Raw genomic sequence first — 14,682 nt, forward strand, 5'->3', positions numbered from 1 at the left:
CCCCACTGCCTTATACTTTAACCCTTGGTTCCAGCTGGTGGCACTGTGTAGAGAGGCTGTGGAACCTTCAGAGGTAGAACCCAGCCAACAGAACAAAGTCATTAGGGATGCTCTGAAAATGTATTACCTGTTCCTGGCACTATTTTCTCTGCATTCTGGTGCTCTGTGATGTGAAGAACCTCTGTGGCAGGCTACAGCCACCCCGAACTAAAGCATCATCAGGCCTGCCCTTCAGGGATGTGCTGAGCTCCTTTGAAATTATGAGCCAAAATAAACTCTTTCTGTTGGTATTCTCGGCACAGCATTACCAAAGTAACTAAAAGAGGTATGAAGAGAAGCCTCGTGCAAATTGGTCTGGGTATAAATGAGTACAGCCATTCCAGAAAATGGCATGAAGTGTTGCGTTAAAAATGTAAAGAGTAGGGGTTGGGGATTTAGCTCAGTGGTAGAGCACTTGCCTAGCAAGCACAAGGCCCTGGGTTCGGTCCCCAGCTCTGAAAAAAAGAAAAGAAAAAAAAATGTAAAGAATAACGTTTTCTATCGGTTCCCAGGAGTCGGATTCTCTCTCTCCGGCTGCTACTCTGCCATCCAGTCCGAAAGCCACCCTCTCTTGGCTGTCTCCCTTTTGGCCGCCCTCTCCTGTGGTCCCCTAGGCGGTAGTTATCACATATGGCGCACGTGCGCACACACACACACACACACACACACACACACACACACACACATCTTGTTTCTTTGGGCCCTGCTCATTCTACTTGGGCAACAGAACCAGATCCACACGTTCCAACTGCCTCTCAGCCATTTCTTTCACACACTGTCCTCTTAGCCTGGTAAAATCAAAGTTCCAGAAACTTGTAATTTAGCAATTAGATTCATATGCTAAATTCTCAATCCACAATTCATCCACACAATTAATTCACTGCCAGTTGATAAAGATGTAAACCACCCACCTACACAAGATGAAATCGATCTGGTTCACCTAAATCTAAACCATGCTCCTCTGGAGACTCCATTGTGATCTTTCTCCCTCCTCCTCCTCCTCTCTCCTTCCTAGACTTTTTCTCCGCCTACCCTTTCTCCTCATCCAATGACAGGCTCTGCCTTACCCTGGACCTGCCTTGCTGCATAATGACATCATTCTACACGGAAGTTCCTCAATAAGCTAAAATTGAGCCTCCATATACATGATCCAGCAACCCTGCTTGCAGTACATAGCCCGAGGATATGAGGTCAGGGTGAGTCAGAATGTTTACCTCCCCAGGGGTACTGCAGGACCACTCATATTAGCCAGTAGTGGGATCTGCCTAAGTGTTCTTTACAGATAAATGGATGGAGAAAACAGAGCAGGGGCACACAACAGAATAGTAGTCAGCCATTAAAAAGAAGTAAATCTTTTAAATCATTTGATGGGTGGACCTTAAAGGAAGAGAAATAAGCAAAGGCCTCTGGGAGGCTACTGAGGATGCGTGAGGTATCTTCCCAGGCCAGGGGCACGGTCTGAAAATCTGCCCACAGAACAGACTGTGAAAGCTTGGTACAAAGTTCTTTACCAGGGGTTGGGGGTTTAGCTCAGTGGTAGAGCGCTTGCCTAGCAAGCACAAGGCCCTGGGTTTGGTCCCCAGCTCTGAAAAAAAGAGAAAAAAAGTTCTTTCCCCATCTATTTCCCTTCTTTCACCTAAAAAATCAACAACCTGGGCCTTTCTTAGAAATACTCTGCCTCGTCTGACACTCCAGTCTCCGTTTGACAAGTCCTTGATTGCTCTTCAATAAAGTTAAGCAAGCTTTTGTGCTTTTATTTATGAATTATTTACTCTGTGAGGGAGTGTGTGTGTGTGTGTGTGTTTGTGTGTGTGTGTGTGCCTCTGCTTGTCTTTATGTGCACTGCATGCATATAAAGGAGTTACAGGCAGTTATCAGCGGACAACTGAGAACAATTGCACATACTTATCACATATAATATGTTGTCTTGACATATGTAGAAATTATAGAATGGCTGAAGAAAGCCAGTCGTCTTGTATACTACTTTTTTCTTAAGAGTAAAGAGACAGAATATACTCTTTCACCAATTTTCAGGAATATAGGTCATGGCAGTAGCTATCGTGTCACACGATAGATCTGGGAACTTTTCCCTCCTTAAGTTTTGTGTCTTTTGGGCTGGAAAGATGGCTCAGCGGTTAAGAGCACCCAACTACGGGGCTGGGGATTTAGCTCAGTGGTAGAGCGCTTACCTAGGAAGCGCAAGGCCCTGGGTTCGGTCCCCAGCTCCGAAAAAAAGAACCAAAAAAAAAAAAAAAAAAAAAGAGCACCCAACTACTCTTCCAGAGGTCCTGAGTTCAATTCCCAGCAACCACATGGTGGCTCACAACCATCTGTAAAGAGATCCGATGCCCTCTTCTGGTGTATCTGAAGACAGCTACAGTGTACTTATATATAATAAATGAATAAATCTTAAAAAAAGAAAAAGAAAAGGAGTGAAGTTTTGTGTCTTTTGATTCCTACCTTACCCAGGACTTTATAACATATGCGGCTGTTAGCAATTTAAAATAGTGAATGGGGAGATGGCTCCGTGATTAAGGGCATTCCCAGCTCCATTGTCAGCTGCCAGCTGCCTGTAACACCAGATCCAGGGGCTCCTGCGCCCTCTTCTGGCCTCCTGAAGCACTGCATGCATGTGATGCACATACAGACAAGCGGAGGCGCAGAGGCGCGCGCGCGCGCACACACGTTCACACACGTTCACACACACTAAATATAAATAATTAAATAATTAACAAACAAAAGCTTGCTTAACTTTATTGAAGAGCAATCAAGGGCTTGTCAAACAGAGACTGGAGTGTCAGACGAGGCAGACTATCCCTAAGAAAGGCCCGGTCGTTGATACTTTGGTGAAAAAGTAGATGGGGGAAGAACTTTGTATCAACTTCTCACAGTCTGTTCTGTGGGCAGATTTTCAGATCGTGCCCCTGGCCTGGGAAAAGGCCACATGCATCGTCAGTAGCCTCCCAGAAGCCGTGGGGCTGAGGACAGCCATCCTGGAAGGATGTCTCTGTGTCTTCTCTGAGGCTGGCTGTGAGGACCACACTGGAATTTGATTCCATCTGCAAAAGCATGCTGAAATTAGCGAGACGTTTGTGTATCTCTGCTCAAGATACCACGGAAAATGGCTCAGTTTTTGTTTCTAGTTATTAAAATTTTTCCCTCGGCTATTAAAGCTATCCAAGAATCGCTGTTTACTGATTAAAGCCGTAATTTCATATTGAGACCGTCTTTGCACATTCACAGTAATACGAAGCCTTGCTTCTGCTCACTGAGCTTCCCAAGCCCATCTGCCCTGTCCTTTACCAGCAGAAGAGGGAGAGAGCGAGGGACACAGGACATGAGTTTCAAAGGAACACGGTTCGTTGGGCATTTCTTTACCATCGACCCTGACTTGAGGTCACTGAGGTGCACAGAGACATTCTGGATGTACACTGAGGTATTTGGAATGAGTGGCACATGTTGTCATCAGAGTATCATGGAGGGATATGAAGAGAGGAGAGTAATACTAATAGCTCTTTGGCACTGTTCTCTAAATAAACAGCATTATGAGAGGCTATGTACGCTTACAGAAATTAACTGGTACACTATTATGTTACGGCAAACATTAAGACATATTAGAAGCTGGACCTGGTCGCACGTGAGCACACACACACACACACACACACACACACACACCTGTAATCCAAGCACTTTGGAAGCTGAGGTAGAAGAATCTTGAGCTTGAGGCCAGCCTGAACTACATGAGAGCCTCCCCTCTGCCTTCCCAGAAAAAAAAAAAAAAAACTGAAGATGAGAATGAGGAGAAAGAAGAAGAGGAGGCAGAAAGAGGAGGGGAGGGGAGCAACTCTCCAAAACCTCATTCTTGCAGGGTTTTATGTAGCTTTAATTTTGTGACTATGATTGATTATGTCACTAACATGTGATCAACTTGACTTCTAGCCCTCACTCTTCCCAGAGATCAGATAAGGAAACCAAAAGTTCTAGTCTTTTTTTTAAACATTTATTTATTTATTTTACGTATATGAGCAAAAGAGGGCATCGGATCCAATTACAGATGGTTGTGAGCCACTATATGGTTGCCGGGAATTGAACTCGTTACCCTTAGAAGAGAAGCCAGTGCTCTTAACCGCTGAGCCATTTCTCCAGCCCCAAGTTCTAATCTTCTTATCAGCAGGGTTGTTTTCCCTAGCAACCAGCATCCTCCATCCTGAAGCTATCTGAGAGTTCTAGTTCTGGTACCCAGTCTTGACAAAACCCGTGGGAGAGGGGGAGCAGAGGAGAGGTCCTCATATAGTTCAAGATGGACTCCAACTCAAGCCACACACACACACACACACACACACACACACACATATATGTATATATATATATATATATATATATATATATATGTTGAGAGTGAGGAGAAAGAGGAAGAGGATATATTATATTAAAATTGCAATATAAAATGTTACTTCAGTTAAAAGGATTTTTGAAAGCCAGCTCTCAGCCCTCAGCAGGCTGCAGATGCTCCAGTGGGGCTGGGCCAGTGTGAAGACCAGCCATCAAAGGTATTCAGCATATGTCCTAAGCTCGAAACTTGTGTCTTAGGGAACGCAGGGCGTTAAATCGTCTTTTCTTATTCCCTACAGGATTTCTTTAAATTGTACATTTGTACCCTGGCTCTCATTGATCTGGTATGCTTTCTGATCTTTCATTTATTTAAGAAAAATAATTTTTAAGAGTGTGTGTGTGTGTGTGTGTGTGTGTGTGTGTATACATGAGTTCAGGTATCTACGGATGCTAGAATATGACATCGGATATTCTGGAAGTGGAATTGTGAGCCGCCCAACATGGGTACAGGGATTGAACTAAGGTCCTCTGTAAGAACAATAATCGCTCTAACCGCTGAGCCATCTCCTCAACACCATGAACGGATTCTGGCACATTCCTAACCTCATTGACCCATGTCATAGCTGTGAGGGGTTAAGTGGCACTCTGTCCGTCCGTCTGTCCGTCGTTCAGATGAAGGCGTCGAGGCACACTCACTGCAGTGAACTAAAGGGGTCTCAACTCCCAGCCCCTGCTCCAAAACTCACGTAATGAAATCTTCGCCTCCAAAAAGATATTAGCATGAAATGAAAACTTTCAGGGTAGAGGTCATGAGGGTGGAGACCTTGCAACCAGAATCAATACTCCCAAAAATCAAAATTTGGGGGGAATCAAAATTTCCCAGAGGAAGTCCCTTCCCTCCCTGAGATAGTCTATCTTCATTGTGGACTCGGCTGGGCTGAGACATACCTGGAGTTAGGAAACAGCTCTGGGAGTCATCCCCAGAGAAGGCTGAGTGAAAGGAAAGACACTTAGACTGCTCCCTAGCCAATAAAGTGGGCTCTGGATGTGAAAGGAGCAAGCGGGCTAGAACCCCGACCTGCCCCCACCAGTCCCCACGTCCTCCCTCTGCTTTCTGGCCACCACGAGTGAGCTCTAATGCTCTCCCCAACTCTATGCTGTGACAGCAAGATATCCCTGCAATTGTGAGCAAAAGTAAACCTTTCCTCTCTTTAAGATGATTCTGTCGGGTATTTGATCACAGTAGCATGACGATGACTGACACACCCTTTTTCCCCCTGAGGAAGAGACCCTCCTTACATGAAGAGATTAGTACGAGATTTTCATCCAAGAGTGCTCAGTCCTTAGGATTGTGACAAACACATTGCTGTTGTTTGTAAGTCACCTGATCTCACGCGCCCCTCCAAACGACCAGGCTAGTACTGTTGAAGGTGGGCTGGGTGGCACAGATAATAAAAGATCTCGCACCTACACAATCACGAGGTCTATGTTCTTCCCATACTAGAAGAGTGACCCTCCCTTCAAAATAGTAGCCGGGTCGCCATAAGGCCTTTTCTTCCAGCCCAGTGGAGGAAGCAGTGAAGTAAAATCTCTAACATTTGGGAGGGAAGGAGCTGCCTGCTGTGTGGCTCACATGGTCTGATGCAACCGCTCCAGCAAATGCAGGTCAAAGTGTCTTTGTCCCCGGAAGTTCATGATACTCTCAGGGGACTGTGATCACTACAACGAGACCTGGATTCTAAAAACGTCTCTATGAAGCTGCCGATCCACTCAGAAGGGAGTCTGAAGGCCAAGTACATTTCTCTATAAGGATTTCTCCAAGGATTCTTCTCATCGAAATCACATCTAAACAGCGCTTGAGACCTCGCACCTGGGATCTCCCGAGGAAACAGGAACCGAGGCCATCTTTCCTTGTCCTGGAACTCCCCGGGGCCCACTCCTTCGGTCCACACTGAGTAGCAGCAACATTGGGCCAGTGTTTCCTGACTTGGGGTACACATTCAACCAGGACTAATAGACACCAGGCCGGTTCACACGTCGTCTCTTTACTTGGTCCCAGCAACACCTCAGAGGACGTTATCTGCATTTAAGGAGAGGAAGTGAGAAGGGTCAAGATACCCCTCTCGTCTCAGACTACTTGCAAGCAGAACTCACGTGCCAGGTTAGGGCTTCTAGCCATTGTACTGTACCCTTGATGGCTTAGCCGTGTGTAGATGAGGACGCGCTGAGGGATCTTCGCTGTGTTATCATGAATCTAACTTTGATACTAAAGAGCTCGGGACAGCCTGACAGAGGAAGGATACAGTGCAACCACTTCACCAAAAGCTCAATCATAAATGCAGCTGATAATCTCCTCCAGCGTGGGCAACCAGCACACGCTGGCTTCCTCGTGGTGCACAGCCCGTAGTACAGCTTTGATACGCTCGGGCCTCAAGATAAGCACACAGTGGTTACGCAACTGGCGCGGCAGAAATGCAGGTAATAAAGGAGGCGCTCGTGTCTCTCCATCTGACTATCAGACCGTTTGAAACAGTAGACCCCAGAGAAATAAAAATTTTCCCAGGAATTTCTTTCTCCACCCACCCACCCACCCTTTTTTTTTTTTGTGTGTGTGTGTGTGTTTTGTTTTGTTGGATTTTGGTCGGTTGGTTGCTTTTGGTTTTCTGAGAGGGGGTATCTCTTTGTAGCCCCTGTCCTGGAACTCACTCTGTAGACCAGGCTGGCCTTGAACTCAGAGACCTGTCTAGCTCTGCCTTTCAAATACCCCACCACCAACTGGCTTTACTCAGAGGTTTGATGCTGAGACAAAGAAAAGATCGCAGCCAGAAGGGGAACTTGTCTCCTGGAAAAAGATTACACAAGGTCCTAACTTTACAGGGTGAGCCTCAAAGCCAGACAAGAATGGCCAGAACCATAGTTTGAAGGTGACTGCTTACCTGTGTGCATTGGAACTCTTAATCTCACTTCAGAACCCTGGAGACAGACTTGGGGCTGTTCACTGGGTCTCTTTTTCTTTTTTGTGGCCACATTGAACACATTGCCCTCATTTCCTTTTTTACTACTAATTTGCTTCTTTAATAGGCTCATCCAGGGTGGGTGGACGGACCTGGCTTGGGTCACAGGTTTTGATCTCCCAAGTTTGATAACAGCTACAGTCACAAAGTTTCTGTTACTCAGTAATCTCTCTGTATGTATCAATGCCTTTGCACACCAGGTGAAGTTGTAACGTTGAAGGGTTAGAATTGCATCGTTTGTAACAATTCTCACGGAGAGGTATGATATTACAGTCCCTTAAGTTGAAAGATATTATTCTTTAATAGATTTCTGAACAGATAGTCAGAAAAATATAGACACCCATTCATATACATCCGTGCTTGATCTATCCCTGTCTGAGGAAGCTTTGTATGATAACAAAAGCCAGTTCGTTAAAGTCTGGCCTGAGCTCCTGAGTTCCAGTGTTTCCCTCTCAGTTCTGTCAGCATCTGGCAACCAGATGACAAGACTTTCCAGTTTTGGTCAACGATGCATTGGGTCGATGATTAACCAGTTAACGAGGCCACTCGGCCCTGGCAGTGCTTCTGTTCCCCCTACGCAGTCAGGCTTGACCGTTCCTGAAATGGATCCAAAGAAGCTGAATGCCGCCTTTGTCAAATCTCATTGACTCCCACAGGCCTTGGGTCATCAAGTTCAGCACAGAGATCACGAGGCAGAATTATTAATGAAATCTGGAGTAAACGCAGACATTGGTCTTCCTTAACCAATAGCCAGTGCTCCTGAAGATGTGACAATAGACATTTCTCTCATCGGAATGAAGGGGGGAATATTTGGTGATTTTTCTTACATATGTATGTCATATACAGTAGAATAAATACATTAGATTTAAATATAGCAACTTGATTATATTTAGTTCATAAATATTTAAACAAAAACGTTTTAATTATGCTACCAACCCATATTACCAGCCTTTTAATGGGCAAAATGGATCATCATAGGAACTCCTGGTAGAATTCATGAAGACAAATATAAAATGAATTTATTTTAAATATAAATGTAATCAGGGAATTAATCCTGCCGCTGTATTTCTTTACCTTTACTAGTTCCCAGTAACCACACGGAGAAACCAAGATTTATTTCAACCTGCACTTCAATAGGTGAGCAGTTAAATGACCTACCTGAACCCTCCATGCTAATCCGGCTACCTCCAGCCACGATCTCAATTAATACTCACAGTTTAATGCCGTCCTAGCTCTCTCTACTTTAGATGTTTCTTCCTGTAGAGTCTTTCCGGACCTTCTCCTCATGGCATCCCTGAAACTCCCCTTTCCTTCCCCTGGCTGGTGGGAGTTTCTCTATTTTGTTCTCTATTTTGCCCAGCCACTAGGTGATCAGCATTTATTAAAAAGGCAGAGAAATAAATGACAAGAATTGCTTACACAAATTTAAGACGGGTGATTCTAGACATAAACATTACAATGCCGTGTCCTGATTGAAACAAGTTACTCGAGCAGAGACATCAGCCTTTGAATAACACAAGGATAATAACCTTTACCCAGTGCACAAAAGCATCACGCCCACAGACCAAGCCGATGTTCTGTATAGGGTGGTGACTATGACTATTAATCTACACAGAGCGAAGCAATTTAAATTCATTTAGGAAAGCCAAACAGGACTGGAGAGATGGCTCAGCGGCTAAGAGTACTTACTGCTCTTCCTGGGTTTAGCTCCCAACACCTGAAGCTTACAAATGCCCGTAACTTCATTTCCAAGATACCCGATAGCTTCTGACCTCTTTGGACACCCGCATGCGTATGATGCCCATAAACTTAGGAAGAAGGAGGAGGAGGAGGAGGAGGAGGAGGAGGAGGAGGAGGAGGAGGAGGAGGAGGAGGAGGAGGAAGAGGAGGAGGAGGAGGAGGAGGAGGAGGAGGAGGAGGAGAAGAAGAAGAAGAAGAAGAAGAAGAAGAAGAAGAAGAAGAAGAAGAAGAAGAAGAAGAAGAAGAAGAAGAAGAAGAAGAAGAAGAAGAAAGCTTAGAATTTCCTCTTTAAAGTTTAGACAATAAAAATAATATATACAATATCAGCAGTAGACTGGTCATGGAGTTTGCTATTTATATCATTTAACTGGTATTATTTCAATCCTTTGCAAGATGCGTCCAAAGCTGCTACCTTAGCACAGCGGTTTCTAATGCTTCAACCCTTTAATACAGGTCCTCATGCTGTGGTGCCCCCCCAACCCCAAGCATAAAAATTATTATTACCTCCTAACTGTTTGATGCCACTGTTCTGAATCATAATGTAAATATCTGCTATGCAGGATATCCAACATGTGACCCCTGTGGGGGTCATGACCCACAGGTTGAGAACCACTGACTTACACTGAAACCTCTTGGTTTTCTTCACTGATCTATGCAGATTTTTTTCAAGCATGTCTTCAGTGCAGCCAAGCCACAGTGATATTCGTGGCGTCCACGGGAAGTGAGAAAGACGATGGGGAATTTAGAAGGATTCTCAGCCTCCATGATAACTGTAAGTCTTAAGGAGAATGTTTCCTTCGCCAACATAGAAGAAACAATCTAACCACAAGTAGATCTCACATTTGTGACAAAAATGAGCAGGAAGTGGGCAGAATTAACATGATCTGACAAGAAACCAGGGAATCTCCCGTTGTCACAGAGAACACTATGGTTCAGAGCCAGAGGAAACAGCGTGTCATCTGCCAGGTCTGAAGTCATACGTAGCACTGGCCCCAAAAGCAGACAATGGACAAGGAGCCTGTCTAGGCCTTCTGTAAGCCATGTTTGGCAAGTGGACTTGTTCCGACAGGCTGCTTCCACTCCTCTGGGCTCAGTGAAATCTGGAAGCCCCTGCCCCGCGCCACCACGCCACACTCCGCCCCGCCCCTCCCTGCCCAGGACTCCGCTCTCTTCAATTCAGGATTCCAGGCAATACCAATGGGACACCAGCAAAAAGCGGTTCTGCCATTGACATCACATCCATTCCACTGGCACTGTCCAGAGGTCAGTGACCTTTGTCTTTCCAGGGTTTTGAAAACACACGTGAAAGTCAAGCACGGACCGAGACAAGAAAGTTCTTCCCATCTTGGTGGCTATCAGAGACCAGTTGTATGGTGATAAAGAAGACATGAACTCTTTCAGGTGTTCTCTTTCCACCCGGTGAAAGCTTCTGTTCATCCTCGCTTTGCAGTCCCACATTTGATGTTTAAAACAACGTCATAAATACGAGAATATGAAGTCTGTAGACTTTATCAAAAATGCTTTTTGATGCTAACAAATTTCCTTAATATTTTAGTGTTTTCTCTTCCGACAAAATTTGATGGGTTTCACGTCTGTATAGGACATATATTAGCATCGCTGGGACCTTTAAAAACTGCTAACATCTGTGTTTAAAAAGAAAAAAAGAGAAAGAAGAGAAAGGAAGAAATGAGGGAGAGCCATGGACTAAAGCAAGGAATGTTTCCCGGATGAACAGCTTTCTCCTGGCTGTTCTTTTCAGACAATAAACAGTTCGAGCAAAGTAGAAACAAATGCAGAAAAACTAAAGTTAAAGAGGAAAATACTGGGGCTGGGGATTTAGCTCAGTGGTAGAGCGCTTACCTAGGAAGTGCAAGGCCCTGGGTTCGGTCCCCAGCTCCGAAAAAAAGAACCAAAAAAAAAAAAAAAAAAAACCAAAAAAAAAAGAGGAAAATACTGAAGTCAGAGGACGAGCAACCAGCAGAGACAGTAGAAACAGGAAGTAGAGACCAAAATGGTAGATTCGAAAGGTCTGTGGGGCCTTTCTGGAGGGTTCTGGAGAAATGTGAACCCAGGATAAAAAGTGAGGATTCCACATTAACTTAAAAAAATTTTTGATTGTCAATTCTTTGCCTAGTTTAAGCTGAAAGGGGAATTATTAAACAATATTGGGCATCTTATAAAAACCAGGTTACAAGAACAGCTGTCATAAAAACAGATCACTAACATGGCTGAGAAACACAAAACCTCCCATACCACATTTGACAGAAGAATGGAACCCTGTACACAACCACTTCCTTGGGTCACTGCTGCTTCCACAACTCTTACAGGGATCAGAGGTACCTGTGTGTCATCAAAGTGGAATGTATCTGAGGGGCAAGTGACTGCACCTTAGCTGCAAGGGAGTCAGGGAATATGAATTTTCTGCTTTAGGAAGGCATGGCCCAGAAAATGGAAGGATGTTCAGTGATATTGAATACTACAAAGAACACATGTCCACTACAAACAATGATACGACTGTGCCTTAGGAAAGGTAATCTGGCATAATTTGTTTAGAACGGGTTAGAATGGAGAAGGCTGGATGTGAGACAAGCTAGGGGCTGATTGTAGTAATGAGCAGTAATGGGGTCTTGTCTTACGTCCGGGGAATACGAGGAAGGGGAAGTTTCTATGATCACTAATGACATAGAATGACAGCATTCAGCAATGATAGTTGATGTTGATAATAGACACAAGGGGGTTAGGAGTAGGTGCCATTTTGAAGAGAAACGTTGGGTCTGACCTGAGCCATATTCATTTGCGGGGACAGATGGCTTCTCGGGTAGATATAGCTAGCAGATAATTGTAAAGTAATCCACTAGAGTCAGCACAAAATATTTTTTTAATTTTTTATTAGATATAGCTCTTTACTTACATTTCAAATGTTATTCCCCTTCCTAGTTTCTTGTCCATAAGCCCCCATTCCCTCTCCTCTCCCTCCTCCTCCCCATACAGGTATTCCCCCTATACTGCCCCCCCACCATATTCCCTTGCACTGGGGGTCCAACTTTGGCAGGACCAAGGGCTTACCCTTCCACTGGTGCCCCAACAAGGCTATTCTCTGCTACATATGCAGTTGGAGCCCTGGGTCAGTCCATGTATATATAGTTTTTCGGTAGTGGTTTAGTCCCTAAATTTTTAAAAAAGGAGGAAAGGAGAGCAAGAGAGGGAGAGAGAGGGAGAGAGAGAGAGAGACAGAGACAGAGACAGAGACAGAGAGACAGAGAGAGACAGAAAGGGAGAGAGAAAGGGAGACAGAGAGAGAGACAGAGACAGACAGAGGTGAACACTCCGTATTGATCGGATGGAATTTAACACCTATGGTTTTTTTCCTCTTAAAAACTGCCATCTGCTCTAGTGACCAGCAAGGCGGAACCCAGGGGGCCAGGTCTTATCCAAATAACATTCCTTTCCGTGTTAAATACCTTAAACCTTTCTTTAGATAGTTTCTTTTCTCTGTGTAGCTGTGTCTTCCGGGGTAGAGATCTAAGCGTTTGTGTCCAGGTGAGAGGAGGATCATAAACAAGGAAGCAGGCTTTGCTTTTATTACTTGTCACCTGGACAGGGACATTAAGACACTGTGGGAAGTCTACACTGCCCACATCGTCCTGTCCTCATCGTCCTCATCGCAGAGGGGAAGTTGCTGCAGCTTCAGCAGCAGCACCGACCTGAGGGAGGGAAAGGAGGGCCTCGCTCCCTAGTCCCTAAGCACTTGCTGCTTGCAGCCCCCTCTTAGACCGCCATTACCATCCCCCAGTCTCTGACAATGAACCCCATAGAAGGAGACCCACCAGAACGTGAATGGGAGGATTGTTACCCACGGAGAGTCAACCAAGTTGGGAGCTGGCACTTTCTTTTAAATCAAGGGACACTTTTGTTCTGAAGATTAAAACCACACGTCAGAGCAGCCTGAGCTGCCCCACCACAGAAGAGGGGTCTCAGCTGCCTCCTCTGCTGGGGCCAAGATGACAGGGGACTAAGCAGAGCTGGGGTCTTCAAGGCCGTCCAAAGGGTCCCCAAGCCAGCACTACTCTAGAAATAGGAACAATGAATTCAGCATGACACAATGTCACAGGGATGTCCCTTCCTCTGAGAACTCTGTGTCAGGGACTTGTGGATATCACCAGAGAGTACACGGTGCCCACACAAGCAGATGCCCCACCGAAGGGCAGAGTCAGCACACCATCTTTTCTTCCTTTTTTTCTTTCCTTCTTTTTTCTTCCTTCCTTCCTTCCTTCCTTCCTTTCTTTCTTTCTTTCTTTCTTTCTTTCTTTCTTTCTTTCTTTCTTCATTTCCTTTCCTCTCTCTCTTTCTTTTTTCCTTCCTTTCTTCCTTCTCCTCCTCCTTTTTCTTCTCCTTCTCCTGCTTCTCCATGTCCCTCTTCTCTCCCTCTTCCCCTCCCCTCCCCCTTCCTAACCCCCCTCCGCCCGGCTGAACTCTCTCAGCAGGAAGGACAGCCTGGTCCTTGTGGATAGCTAGGGAAGCTCTCTACAGAACAGTCTGATCCTCTCTGTAAGAAATGGCAAAACTCCCAGTGGGCATGGAGAGAGAGAATCAGGGTGCTTAAGATCCTGGGGCACCACAACTGTGCATTTATTTGCAAGTTGCTAACTTTGTTTCTGAGACAAAGTCCTTTATACAACCTCAAAGGCATAGGACAGCTTGGTAGAGCCTGGCTGGCCAGGATGAGGGCCTCCCTCCTTTTCACATGGCTACCATCAGGGCTTAGAGTCATGGCTGGCACTTGAAATCGACTGAGGTCTGGACACACCTGCCCATAAATTCCTCAAACAACTAAGTGCTAAGGTGTTTTCCCCAGTTGCACTAGGGGACAGCCAAGAACCAGCTTTTCATCCCAGCACTCAGGAGGCAGAGGGAGGTGGACCTCTGAGTTTATGGCCAGCCTTGAACTGGTCTACAGAGTGAGTTCCAGAACAGCCAGAGCCACACAGCTTTTCAAGGGAGCTTGCAGGGGCCACATACTTTTGATATCACAGGTTCAAAGTCCTTCTTGTTGTATGTCAGCTCCTCCTAAAATAAAGCACATGGCATGGGAAGAGACGGGTTAACTGTTAACATGGTGTGCAAAAGGAACAACCAATTAACAGGCAGCTTTTCCTGTCTCCTTTGCTACCTGATACCAGCTGACCCAGGAGGCAGATCTGAGGGTACTTCTTTGTGCAAAAAACTAACACTTTTGAACTGGCTTCTCTGCCATTCAGTAGCAAGCTCATAAACCAATCCAGGAAGCTCAACTTTTGTGCTCCTCTCTCTGAGAGGACATACTGCTGTCCAAGGCTTCTGTGGACGGTTACCAAATGTCCATCTGGGTTCCAGACCTTACAGCTATAATTTTAGAAGACAGGGACATGCCTAGAGCAGAAGGCCCAAGATGTCCTTGGGGCTGAAGATACTTTGTCACAGAGTAACAAGAGTACCGAATAAGGTACAAGAAGATGCTGAAACCAGCATCTGTCATTCTGTTCCAATACCAGGAGCAAAGGTATTTCTAATCCCTAAC

The sequence above is a fragment of the Rattus norvegicus genome, chromosome 12, assembly GCF_036323735.1.
Source record: "Rattus norvegicus strain BN/NHsdMcwi chromosome 12, GRCr8, whole genome shotgun sequence".
NCBI lineage: Eukaryota > Metazoa > Chordata > Mammalia > Rodentia > Muridae > Rattus > Rattus norvegicus.